Genomic DNA, 13,487 nt, shown 5'->3' with positions numbered 1-13,487 from the left:
TATGGGATTGTTCCTTTCCAGGTGCAGAACTCTGCACTTGTCCTTGTTGAACCTCATGAGATTATTCTCTGACCAACTCTCAAGCTGGCTGAGATCCCACTGAATGGCAGCACAGCCTTCTGGTGAATCAGGCAGTACTCCCAGTTTGGTGTCATCTGCAAACTTGCCAAGGATACACTTTGTCCCCTCATCCAGGTCATTGATGAAGATGTTGAATAAGACTGGTCCCAGAAGACACTCTTTTGTAATCCCAGTAGCCACAGCCTCCAAACTGACTTTGTGCCATGGATCACCACCCTCTGGGCTCTGTCATTCAGACAGTTCTCCCACACTCCTGAGCTTTCTGATGAGGATATTATGGAAGATGGTGTCAAAAGCCTTGCTGAAGTCAAGGTAGATGACATCCCCTGCTCTCCCCTCATCTAGCCAGCAAGTTATGCCATCATAGAAGGGTATCCAGTTGGTCAAACAGGATTTCCCCTTGGTGAATCTATGTTGACTCCCCCTGATAACTGTCTTTTCCTTCATATGTTTAGCAATAACACCAGCTGGGTCCCTCAGCACTCGTGGGTGCATCCAATCAGTGTAGGGCTTTTCTTCTTCATCATGCAAGATGGGGACGACCAGATACCAATATGATGTGCATTGACTCCAAATTTATTGCCACATAATCATCACTTATATACTTTTCCAAATGCTGTATACGTGCTACAATTCATGATAATTAGTTAATACTAAGGATCATGTGCTACGCATAAAGCTTCAAAGCTTTATATTTGTAACAACTTCGACACCAACCTCATTGTGCTAAAACACCAACCTTGTACTTAAAATATCATCCCATCTATTTGGCGTTCAGCTATTTTTCTCTCACACTAGACTATGATTATGCTTACCTTACATTTTGCTTAGCCTTATACTACTGTTAGTTACATATGTTGCAATTTGTTAGCCACATACATGTGATTCAATGCTTAATTGAATCCTCTATACTGTATTCTTGTTTTGATCTTGTCTCCGTTACAGTCTGTAGTTTCAGTTTCCTCCTTGCTCAGGCTTGCTGTCACATAGGCATTCTTTTCTTTTCTTTTTCTGCTGCTGAAAGTGATTCAAAGATGAACTGCTAACTTTCTCTTTGTCTAACTCCATAACGTTCATTATAGCCCAGGCCCCTATACAATCAGGACCCATGGATTTGTTGGTTTCCAGCTCGCCTAGTAGATCTCTAAACCAATCCTCCTTAACCAAGGGAAGGTCTTCCTTTCTTGGAATTTCTCTCTATCCTCCAGGGACTGGGCTTCCCGAGAACTGTCCTTAGTAGTGAAGACTGAAACAAAGAAGGCATTCAGTAGCTCCACTTTCTGTGTATCCTCTGCCATGAAGGTATCCACCTCATTCAGCAGCAGGCTTATATTCTCCCTAGACTTCCTTCTCCTGTGATGTACAGCAGAAAAAAAGCCCTTCTTTTTCTCCTTTACATCCTTTGCCAGGCTTAATGCCAAGAGGGCTTTAGCCTTCCTTGTTTCATCCTTGTATACTTTGACAACACCCCTATACTCCTCCCAAGTGGCAATATCCCCTTTTCCACATTCCATAGTCTCTCTTCTTCCATTGGAGTTGTTCCAGAAGCTCCTTCCTTGTTCATCTACACAGGCCTCTTATCTACTTTACCTGACTTTTTACTCACAGGGATACACCAATCTTCTACTTGGTGCTTGAAAGCTAACCAGCTTTCTTCAGCACCCCTATCTTCTCTAGAAGAGTTCAGGAGACTCTTTCAAGCAGGTCTTTGAAGATGTCAAAGGTAGCTCTCTTGAAGTCCAGGGTTGTGATGCTGCTTACTGTCATGCTTCCTCCACGCAGGATCTGGAACTCCACAATTTCATGGTCACTGCAGGCAAAGCTGCCTCCAACCTTCGCTGCTCTGGTTGGCCTGACATATTTCCCAGTTCAATGGGATGGCATGAGCATTGCCATTTTGCGTACCTCCCTGTGAGCCTTTCAGTTTAAAGACCAATTCACCAAGTTGGTCAGACTATTTCCAAAGATTCCCTTGCCCTTTCTAGTTGGATATATTCCATCCCATGCTAACAGATTACAAAGAAGGTTCTGTTGGTATAAAATCTGAAACCGACATGACAGCACCAGTCATATAACCAGAGTTATTATGTATGATGATAATACATACTTTCTGTTCCTCTGACTGGTAAAATTGAGAAGCAGATGACTTGGGCCTCAATATTTTTCACTTATATCCCCAGAAGAACAGATTTTTTTTTAATTAAAAAAACCCCAAACAAACCCAAAACTAAATATCACAGAAAAATGCATCATGTCACAGGCTGCTTCTTCAACTTGTAATACAGAGTCACAGAGAGAGAGATATCAAGAGGAAATATGGGAAAGAAAATATGCATTTGAATTTCACCAGGGTAGTCAGGATGTGAAGCAAGGTATATAGTATGTGTGATAGTCTGCAAAGTAAGATCCTTACAGTAGACAGGAAAAGACAGCTTGTTGGTGAGCCAGTCTGAGCCATCTATACAAGACCAGAATGTCTAAAATGATCATTCTCCACAGTAAGGCCTCAATGTTCCCAGTTTTTTAGAGGTGCTTAATGCAGACTTGTGAAAGTTGTTAGGAGTCAAATTCTCCGTGAAAATGTAGACACTTTATTATCTAGAGGCTTAAACACATGCTAAGTGCCTTTGAAAATTCCTCTCCTCTCCTCTCCTCTCCTCTCCTCTCCTCTCCTCTCCTCTCCTCTCCTCTCCTCTCCTCTCCTCTTCCCTCTCTTTCTTTTGGTAATCAAAAACATGCATGTATGCAAGGACAAGGCAAGTAGATCAGGCAACATGGGGGCATTGTAATGACCTGTAAACCAGGTGTCCAGTTCATCTGGATGGGCAGCAATGCCTCTTTCATGAAATCACAGGCAATAGGGTGGCAGGTAAGAATGAAATCATCAGCAGGTTGCTCCAGCAATACTGAGACAATATTGGCTTCATTTCCACAGGGCAAAAATAATATAGCAGTTCAGAAAGCCTGATATTAGATCACAAAAATCTGATGATACCTGCTGAACTTCACAGTGCTGTGATAATGTAGCTCTAGCCAGATGCTCAGTTTCACAGAATCACAAAATCACAGAATGGTAGGGGTTGGAAGACACCTTTAGAGATCATCCAACCCCCCTGCAGAAGCAGATCCACTTAGATCAGGTCACACAGGAATGCATCCAGGGAGGTCTTGAAGACCTCCAAGGAAGGAGACTCGACAACCTCCCTGGTCAGTCTGTTCCGGTGCTGTCACCCTCACAGTGAAATAGTTTTTTCTTATGTTTAAATGGAACTTTTTGTGTTCCAGCTTCATCCCATTACCCCTTGTCCTGTTGCTAGATACAGTAGAAAAAAGGGATGTCCCAGCCTCCTGACATCCGTCATTTAGATACTTGCAAATATGAATGTGATCAGTCTTCTTTTCTCTAGACTAAATATCCACCAGTTCCCATAGCCTTTCCTCATAAGGAAGGTGTTCCATTCCCCTGATCATCTTGGTGGTTCTGCGCTGGGCTCTCTCCAGAAGTTGTCTCTCCCTCTTGAGCTGGGGAGCCCAGAAATGGACACAAGACTCCAGATGAGGCCTCATCAGGGCAGAGTAGAGGGAGAGCAGAACCTCCCTCAACCTGCTGACCACACTCTTCTTGATGTATCCTGTAACGCCATTAGACTTCTCAGCCATGAAGGCATATTGCTGGCTCATGTTCAGTTTATTGTCAACCATGACTCCCAGGTCTCTCTCTGCAGAGCTCCAGTAGGTCAATCTCCATCCTGTACTGGTGCATGGAGTTGTTCCTCTCCACATGCAGGAGTCTGCACTTGTCCTTGTTGAACCTCATGAGGTTCCTCTCTGCCCAACTCTCAAGCTGATCAAGATCCTGCTGAATGGCAGCACAGCCTTCTGGTGAATCAGGCAGTCCTCCCAGTTTGGTGTTATCAGTGAACTTGCTGAGGGTACACTCTGTCCCCTCATCCAGGGGGATGAATTTACTAGTTGTAAATCTCTTTCAAAGTATAAAAAAAAAAATCCATAATGGGCATTGTCCAAACCTGAGCAGTCTTCTCTGTCTTTCACACAGCAGTTTATCCAGCTGGGCTTTGGAGGTTAGAATGAAGAAGCTATGGCTTGTCCAGCCTTTAGTGGTTGTCCTTGTCAACCACTCATACAGATCTATAGTATCCTTATGTTTACAAGAAATCCCAGAGGAAGGTATTGCCCCAGCAGCCACTGGAGCAAGGGTGGTACTGCCTTTATTAATAGAGAGAGCATTTGGATAAACTCTGACATATTAATCAGCAGTATATCTCATATCCATCACCAGGGGTTTGCAGGAAACTTATGAAGAAATCAGCGAAGTACTTACTGCCTAAGTGCTTCTAGGGCCACATTTTCAGCATAGGTATTCACAGGTGTTGTCCCTAATAAAGGTTCTTCAGCCAGTGGGCAAAATCCAATCAACACACTGAATCAAGCTGTTTGCTTTTATTTCTGTACTGCAGAATAGGGTACTAGGCATCTAACAGAAGCCAATACACATTCCTGAAAACAAGTAGTGTCTTACAGGATAACAACAAAGAAGAAACTTTAGCAAAATACATGGTTGGCTGCTTGTGCTTATATGATGAATATGCCTCTGTACATGTATAAACATCTATCTAGCTCCATATACTAAGGTGGTTCCATGTGGAGTCTCCTTCTAGAAGTGTGTTTTTTAGTATTATAATTATCTAAGATAACTAGCAGTTCTTCATCCCATCACTAGTTAGAATCACATAGCATTTTTTTTTAAAAATATCCAGTTTGGGGATTTTTCATTCTCTTAAGGACTTTCTATTCTCATTTGTTGTGGCTTAGGCTGAGCTGGCAACAAAACCCTCATGCAGTCACTCCCCTTTCCCCCACTCCATGCCTCCCATAGAGTAGGGAAACAAATGAGGGGGGTGGGGAGAAATCAAGACTCATGAATTAGGATAAGGACAAGTATAAGAACTAAATTAACATGGAATATAATAATAATAAGACAAATGAAATATAGCAATAGTAATTGAGAGAAAAAAACTACAAACAAATAAACAAAAAAAACCAAGAAGAGAGAAAAAATCAAAATCCAAACAAACTAAAAGCAAGTGAAGCACAATATGATTGCTCACCACTTGCTTTTGGATGCCTGAGCAGCAATCCACCCCTCTCAGCTAGCGTTCCCCCATACTGGACATGATGTTCTATGATATGGAATAACCCTTTGATTAGTTGGGGGTCAGCTGTCCTGGCCATGCTCCCTCCCAGCTCCTTGTGCACGCATTTACTTTGTCGTCCCCCCCCACCTCTCCAGTCCACTCAGTGGCAGGCAGGGTGAGAAACAGAAATGGCTTTGTTGCTGTGTCAGCACTGTTGAGCAATAACCAAAACATCTCTCTTAACAACATTCTCTTCATCCTAAACCCAAAGCATAGTCCTGTAGCAGCTACTAGGAGGAAATTTAACTCTGTCCCAGTCAAAACCAGGACATCATTGCTATGATTTCAAATTAGATCATCATGGTTCTCAACTGGTGAATCTCAGGGTTACTCAATTTGTAAATCTTTAACTCTACTCTTTAGGCACTCTCACAGGCATTATGAGCATGTGACTGTGCACTACAGCTGAGTGAGTTAAGCTTGAGATTTTTGTATAATTGAAAGGAGCACTCTCACAAGAATCTGAATGTATTTTGATTTACCTTTCTGGTCTCTAGGTAAGCTTGTAATTTTTCTGCCTTTCTTTACCCAATTATATCTATTTGTTTTTTCCTCATTTTACTGTATATAACTGAATCTCTTTGTTTCCCACACATAGTACATTTCATTACTTGACTCAAAGCCTTCAAGAATGGTGGGGACCTAGAAAAGTAGTTGCTGAATAGTACAAACCCACCAATTTTGTTTACGGAACATTCACATTTCTCTAAATTCCATCTTTTTTTCAGCTGAAATTTGTGTCAAGAAGGAAAAAGTAATGTAGACATGACTAGGATTTCTGGCATCCCATCAACCTGTCAGATCAACAGAGTTTTGGTTTAACTTTGGACATGCAGAAGTAGCAGTTAAATGTTAACTGCACAATCTTTCCTGCACAGGTAGAGCTCACACATATCAAATCACACACTTCACAAAGCATGGGACTCAGAAGTATAAAGCACAAGTATACATTTCTAGACAGGAACCACTGGAAGAAAATATCTGTCTGTTCCACCACAATCTAGAATCACTATCTGTAGTGTAAATGCAGCAATTCTTTTTATCTTTGACAATGTACAGGAACATCTCAGCCAAGTTACTGAAAGAGAGGAATTATTTATTGGTTGTGTCTTTTGTGTGGCATGAGTGTAGGAATATCTTTGAAGATGGCAGGAGTAAAGTTAAAAGTAGTCTGTTAATCATACTTCTAAAAAGAGCCCTAAATCCCATCATAGGTCTGAGATTATTCTCTCATTTGCCCTAAAAGTTTGGTTTTTCTCTGTGTGGATAGCTCATACTATATAAATGCAATTTTTTACCTTTTCTTACTGATATAGCAAACTAGTGCCAAGCTTTGTAAAAATATAGATTTATGAAATTTAATGAATACTAGTTCGTCTTTAAAGTTACATGGTCACAATAATAATCAGTTTATTGAGCCAACTGTAGTGGTTTTGCCTGGGCCAGGTTTTTTGGTAGCAGGAGGGCTACAGGGGTGGCTTCTTTAAACACAGAGCTGTCAGAAGCTTCCCCTGTAGCTGACAGGGCTAATGCCAGACAATTCTAAGATGGACCCCACAGCTGACCAAGGCCTGGACATTTAGTGACTGAGGTAACACCTTTGTGAATATTTGAGAAGTTGTTGGGCAGTTACAAAACTGCAGCAGCAGCAACAGAGAGTGAGGATGGATGTGAAAACATCCCTGCAGACACCAAGGTCAGAGAAGGAGAGGGAGAAGGGATGCCCAGGCTTTGGAAGAAAGACTCCCCTGTGACCTAGGTGAGGACCATGGTGAAGCAGGTTGTCCCTGTGCAATCCATGGAGGACCACCAGGAAACAGAGATCCACTCTCAGCCCATGGAGGAGCCCACGCTGGAGTGGGTGGATGCCTGAAGGAGGCTGTGACTCCGTAAGAAGTTCATCCTGTAGCAAGTTCCTGGCAGGACCTGGGAGTCTGCGGTGAGAGAGGAGCCCATACCAGAGCAGGTTTGCTGTCAGGACTTGTGATCCCATGAGGGACTCAGACTAAAGTAGTTGGTACCTGAAAGACTGTTCTCCTGGTGTATGACCCATGTTGGGGCAGGGTGCGAGGAGCTGCCCCCATGGGAGGCCCCATGCTGGAGCAGTTTGTGAGGAGCTCCAGTCCATGGGAAGGACTCATGCTGGAGAAGTTCGAGGGACTGTCTCCCATGGGATGGACCCCACACTGAAGCAGTGGGGAGGGGGACGAGGCCTCAGAAGAAGCAGCAGCAAAGTCCATTTGTAATGAACTGACTGCAGCCCCCATCCCCTGTGCCGCTGGTGGGGAAGGAAGGAGAGTCCTGGCAAGAGGGAGGGGTGGGGGGAGGTGTTTTAAGATTTGGCTTTTCTTTCTCATCTCCCTGCTCTTATTGTTTATTTAATAAATCAAACCTTTTTTTTTCCCCAAGTTGAGTCTGGGTTGCCTGTGACACTAATTGCTGAGCAACGTCTCTGTCCTTATCTCAACTCACAAACTGCTCATTATATTTCTTTCTGCTGTTCAGTTTAGGAGGGAAATGATTTTATGACTTTGTGGACACCTGGCTAAACCACCACAGTCCTTGGCGCTCCATGTTGGGCCCCAAAAAGACCGTGGTGGTTTAGCCCTGGCTGACAATAACAAGACCATACAGTTACTCACTCCTCCCCACCTTAACAGGATACGGAGGAGAATCAAGAGAGTTCTAGAATTTTGTGGGTTGAGATAAGGACAATTTAACAGAACAACACAAAAATGTAAGCAGAGACACAGAAAATGAGCAATGCCCAGCGTAACTGCTCACCGCCCACAGCCCGACAGCAGAACCACAATTCCATATTCCATCGCTGGTCACAGCACCAGCTGCAGTGGCCAGGCCTCTGCCCTGATATCCTGAGCATGAAGTCACATAGGCTTGAACAGCCTGGCCACGCCCCCTGGCACCAGCTGGGGAGAGTTAACCCTATCTTGGCCAAACCCAGGGCACCGACTCTTAAATCTGGTCTAGAAAAACTAATTTTGTTTCCAAATTAGGCATATAAAATTCTTAGACAAAATGAAAACAATTAAAAAGTAAAAGAAATGGGATATTTTTGAATAATACAGATAAAGTCAGAATGAATTTGTCGGTTTCAGGCATCATTGTGAAAAACAGAAAATATAATTTGACAAGGGAGTGGTTCATATTGGTGTTTTAAGCACTTCAGTCAAATTTACATTTTAAACATTCATAAAGTTACTCCTGAGAAAGCATAGTAATGTCATACAGATCCCTTTGTAGGTCTACTGTCACCAAAATATATAGCCAAAAAGAGCTACTTCACACTGCAGGTGCAAATATTGTTTGCAAAACACTCTCCATCTGTTAAATATAAACAACTCTGAATTAAATAGGTTAGAATGTAAATTGTTTTAAATACTCATATACATAAATTCTTCCATACTCATGTAACTGGTCTAATCACCCAGAGGAAACCTCCTTGCCTTGCTAAGTGTTTTGTTTTGTTTTTTAACAACTTACTATCTCATGGTTCCCAGGTGGGACATTTTGAGATGGATTTTGAATTAATGGATTTAATTATAGAATGGAGAGATGTGCATAAGACATACTCTAGATTACATCTGCAGATGAAGACTAGGTTGTGGTTTAAATCCACTTAGATTCATGTGACAATACTCTGTCTTGACAAACTAAAAATCAAGGTAGGCATCATAGATATGGCTTGAGATTTTGCTCATGAAATCAACCAAATACCCAGAAGATCTGCAACAAATTCAATTTAAATATAAGATCTGTATTCTAAATACATTCACCTCATCCCAAAGTGATAGGATAGCAAATTTAAAGGAACTAAAAGTAGATTATTAAAATCCTGTCCTGGTTTAGGCCCATCAGGGAACAAAGACCACGATTAGCCTCAAGTACCAAAGAGGCTGAGAATTGCCAAAGGGCAGGGAGAGCTTAATTGCCGCTTAAGGTTCAGGACAAAACAGACCAGGCCACTCGGTTTGGGGAAGAAAACAGGAAATAATTTAATGCAACATCAACTAAAACGTAACCTTAAAACCCAAAACCCAAAACCCTGGGCCATGGCCGTCTCCCCCCACAGTCCCTCGCCTGTCCGGGCTCACTCACATGGAGCTGCTGGTAACTCTCGGTCCTGCCATGGATCTCCATAGGTTGCAGGGGCACAGCTTGCATTCTCGCCACAGCTTGCAGAAGGGTCTCTGGTCTATTGCTTCTCCCTCCTTCCTCCTTCTCTGGCTGATGGGTCCACGTGGTCGCCCCCCTCTTGTATCACTCATACACCTCCTGCCTCGCATTCCAAATTCCCGTCCCCTAAATTGTGATCGCAGAGGCGCCAGATTGGCCCAGCCGGGCCGGAGGTGGGTCTGAACCCAGGAGCCGGGGGAGAGTCCGCAGACTTTACCGGGTCTTCACTGCAACCCGCTCCCCCTGTTACTAAGCCAAAAGCTGCTTCTTGCTAAATCAAAACAAATCCAGACAAAAATTATTATAACAATTCCAGAATAAGCCTAAGTAACTTTCCTCAAACTTTACAGAAATATCCTCATTTGTTTTCAGTCCAATTGCCACTCTAAAATGATATTTCCAATAGCAATGAAAGAAAATTATTAGGTAGGGTTAAAATAGGATTTAATGACCATGAAAGCAGTCTCTAACTACACTGTGAAAGAACAAATTATTATTTCTTCAAAATATACACCAATCTATCTGCCAATTTCCTTAATATAGAGTGGATATAAATTTGTATATTAAAAAGAAGTACCTAAGGGTTTGCTTATGACAAGGGCTGTGTGCCTGACGGAAGCAGCTCAGAAACTGTCAGGATCCTACTCAAAATACGTGTTTCCACAGACAGCAGAATAACTAAAATAACATTTTTTTTACCTCAAATAAATACTAGTTTGCTAACTTCACTTTCTGATCTGAATTGAAAGAAAACAATGTTGTTTATGTTTAAGAGATCCCTTTTTAAAAAATTTAAACTTTCAGTTTGTAGAGAGCAATCTGCGTAAGGTTAGTGTTAAGTAACATCTTTCAATTGCTTGTATGCTTTTACATTCAGTGTCCCATCACTGAAACTAGGGGAACTGAAAATTTTTCATGCAAGGTTTATTAATTTTGCATCTTGGCTTAGAGTCAGGATGTGACTGAGATTCAGTGGGAATGGTTCTTTTGACATCAAACCGGTTAAGAGGAAGCCTCTGGCTAACCAGGTAGGGATGTTTCTCCAAACTTCTGCCAGCCCTTTCAGTCTGAACTATAATCAAATGCTAAACCCGGGATCTTCAAGTTTTAACATAGCATTTTTAAAGCAGTGCCAAAATTCTAATGATTATTGCTGAAAAACTGGTTCAGACATGAAAAAATACATTATTGCTTTTACACTTATGAAAAATCAATGAATTAATGTTGTCTCTGAGGTTCAAGTTTTGTACTTTTGGGTCATTCAGACTGCAGCCTTACTATGACTGAAATGTAAAATCATAGAATCTTAGAATAGTTTGAGTAGGAAGGGACATTTAAAGGTCATCTAGTTCAACTCCTCTGCAATGAACAGGGATGTCTTAAACTGGATTAGGTTGTTCAGAACAGGGCATCTGTCACCTCTCTGGGCAATCTGTTCCAGTGTTTCACCACCCTCATTGTAAAAAATTTATTCCTTTTATCTAGTCCAAATCTATACTTTTTTTTAGTTTAAAATCATTAACTCTTGTCTTATTGCTACCAGTCCTTTTAAAAAAGTATTTCTCCATCTTGAAATATTTAAAAGCTTCAACACAGTCTCCCCAGAGCCTTTTCTTCTCCAGGATAAACAACCCTAACTCAGCCTTTCCTTAGATGATAAGTGCTTCTGAACCTGCTCCAGGGTAGAGTCAGAATGCCCTCTCTCGACCTGTTCCCACGCTGCTTTTGATGCAGCTCAGAATACAGTTGGCTTTCTAGGCTGGAAGTGAACACTGCTAACTCACGTCCAGCTTTTCATTCACTAGTACTTCCAAGTCCTTCTCCTTAGGGCTGCTTTCAGTCTCTTCATCCTCCAGGCTATATTGATACTGGGTGTTGCCTTGACCCAGGTGCAGGACTTTACATTTGGCATCCATATCAACTCACTTCTCAAGCTTGTCCAGGTATCTCTAAATGGCATCCTGTCTCTTAGGTGTGTCAACTGCACCAATCAGCTTTGTGTTGCCTGCAAACTAGCTGAGGGTGAACTGAATAAACATAAACTGAGTTTATGTCACTGACAAAGGCATTACACAGCGCTAGTTCCAGTACAGACTCCTGATGACCTCACTCATCATTGATCTCCATCTGAACATTCAGCTGTTGATCGCTACTCTTTGGATGTGAACATCTAGCCAATTCCTTCTCATCAAATCTATGTATTTCAATTTAGAAAGACATTGTGGCAAGCCATGTGAAAGTTCCAAATAGATGACATCTGTAGCTCTTCCCTTGTCCACTGATGTAGTCACTTCATTATAGAAGGACATTAGATTGTTTGGGTAATATTTGCTGTTGGTGGAGCCATGCTGATTGTCTCAAATTAGCCCCTTGACCTCCACCTGCCTTAGCATAGCTTCTAGGAGGACCACTTCCAAGTAATTGCTTTAAAGTTGCTTTTGCAGTCATTTTACACATTTATCAAGTCAGTTCCCAAAGCCAAACTAGTTTTGTGTGTGCATGTATGCTTGTTTGATTATTGTTGTAAACTGTAGAAAATAAATTTCAGGTTGCACTGAGATTATACCATACAATTTATGCAGAGGAAAGTATTCAAACAGGGTTTTGTGGTTTGGTGGTTTTTTTCAGATTAGGTATGTGTTCACTACAAAATCTTTCATTGTCTGTGTGTGAGACAAGGAAATAAGGAAAATTCACACATCTTAACACATTCCATTTAAATCTTAGTGCTTAATTTTATGCAGATTAACATTAAACACAGATAAGCATAGTAAGATACAATGTTTCTGAAGGCTACTAACATTTTTGCACTTGGAAAAATTAACTGGCACTACAATAACTTTGTTGGGGATCTATGCCCAAGTAACATGTGCATACATGATTCTGAAATAAGTTACTTGATTCTGGAATTATTACTGCCCCTCAGATTCAGAGTCGTTATTCCAAAATAAAATCACTTTTATTCCAGAACAGAATGTCTGCACTGGGAAGTTATTCCAGAACAGTAAAATGATACCAAAAAAGCAATAATGGAAGTTATTATGGAATAGCTCTGATGGTTAATTTCCCTCGTGTAGTGAAGATCAAAGGTTGAGTTACATTAGAATGTATTACACATAATTATGTGACTGACTGCTGTAGTGATGGATTTTAAAGGGGGATGATTCCCATTTAAAACTCATACTCCTCCTCCCCTAAAAAAAAAAAAAATCCCAGTTAATTAATTCCTGCAACTAAGGAGGCTTTGATAAAACATTTAGTAAGTTCCAGAGCTGGACATTAAATTATTGTAGCAAATCCTATCCAAATTAGAAGGACCATCTACAACTGGTACTACCCTGTTTGCCGTCTTATACATGAGCCATCCATACTGGTTGTCTTCCTTTCCATTCACAGTAACAGCTGTCACCATATTTGGGAAACAACTCTTCTGTATGTTCTTAATGAGCTATGGCTCTGTTGACAGGTTTTACTTGGTATCCCACAAAGTGTGAAAAAACAGGGAAAAACATGTGAATCTGCCTTTCTGAAACAAGTTTTGCACTTGGTGCCTGCAGGGATCACCTCTCAGTACAGGTTAGAGGGACCACGCATCAGACCAATATGATCAATGTAGAAGCCCTTTATTTTAGCATTCAATCACATCATAGAATCACAGAATGGTACTGGTTGGAAGGTGTCCTGGTTTAGGCCCATCAGGGAACAAAAGACCACGATTAGCCTCAAGTACCAAAGAGGCTGAGAATTCCCAAAGGGCAGGGAGAGCTTAATTGCCGCTTAAGGTTCAGGACAAAACAGACCAGGCCACTCGGTTTGGGGAAGAAAACAGGAAATAATTTAATGCAACATCAACTAAAACGTAACCTTAAAACCCAAAACATAAACAAAATAAAACAACACAGAGTAATACAACAATGAAGAGTCCAACCAGCCTTTTTAAGAACACCTTCTTGCCACACCTCCCCTCTTCCCGGGCTCAGAGCCGTGATTCCGGTG

The sequence above is a fragment of the Colius striatus genome, chromosome 3, assembly GCF_028858725.1.
Source record: "Colius striatus isolate bColStr4 chromosome 3, bColStr4.1.hap1, whole genome shotgun sequence".
Taxonomy (NCBI): Eukaryota; Metazoa; Chordata; class Aves; order Coliiformes; family Coliidae; genus Colius; species Colius striatus.
This window is presented reverse-complemented; position numbering follows the sequence as displayed.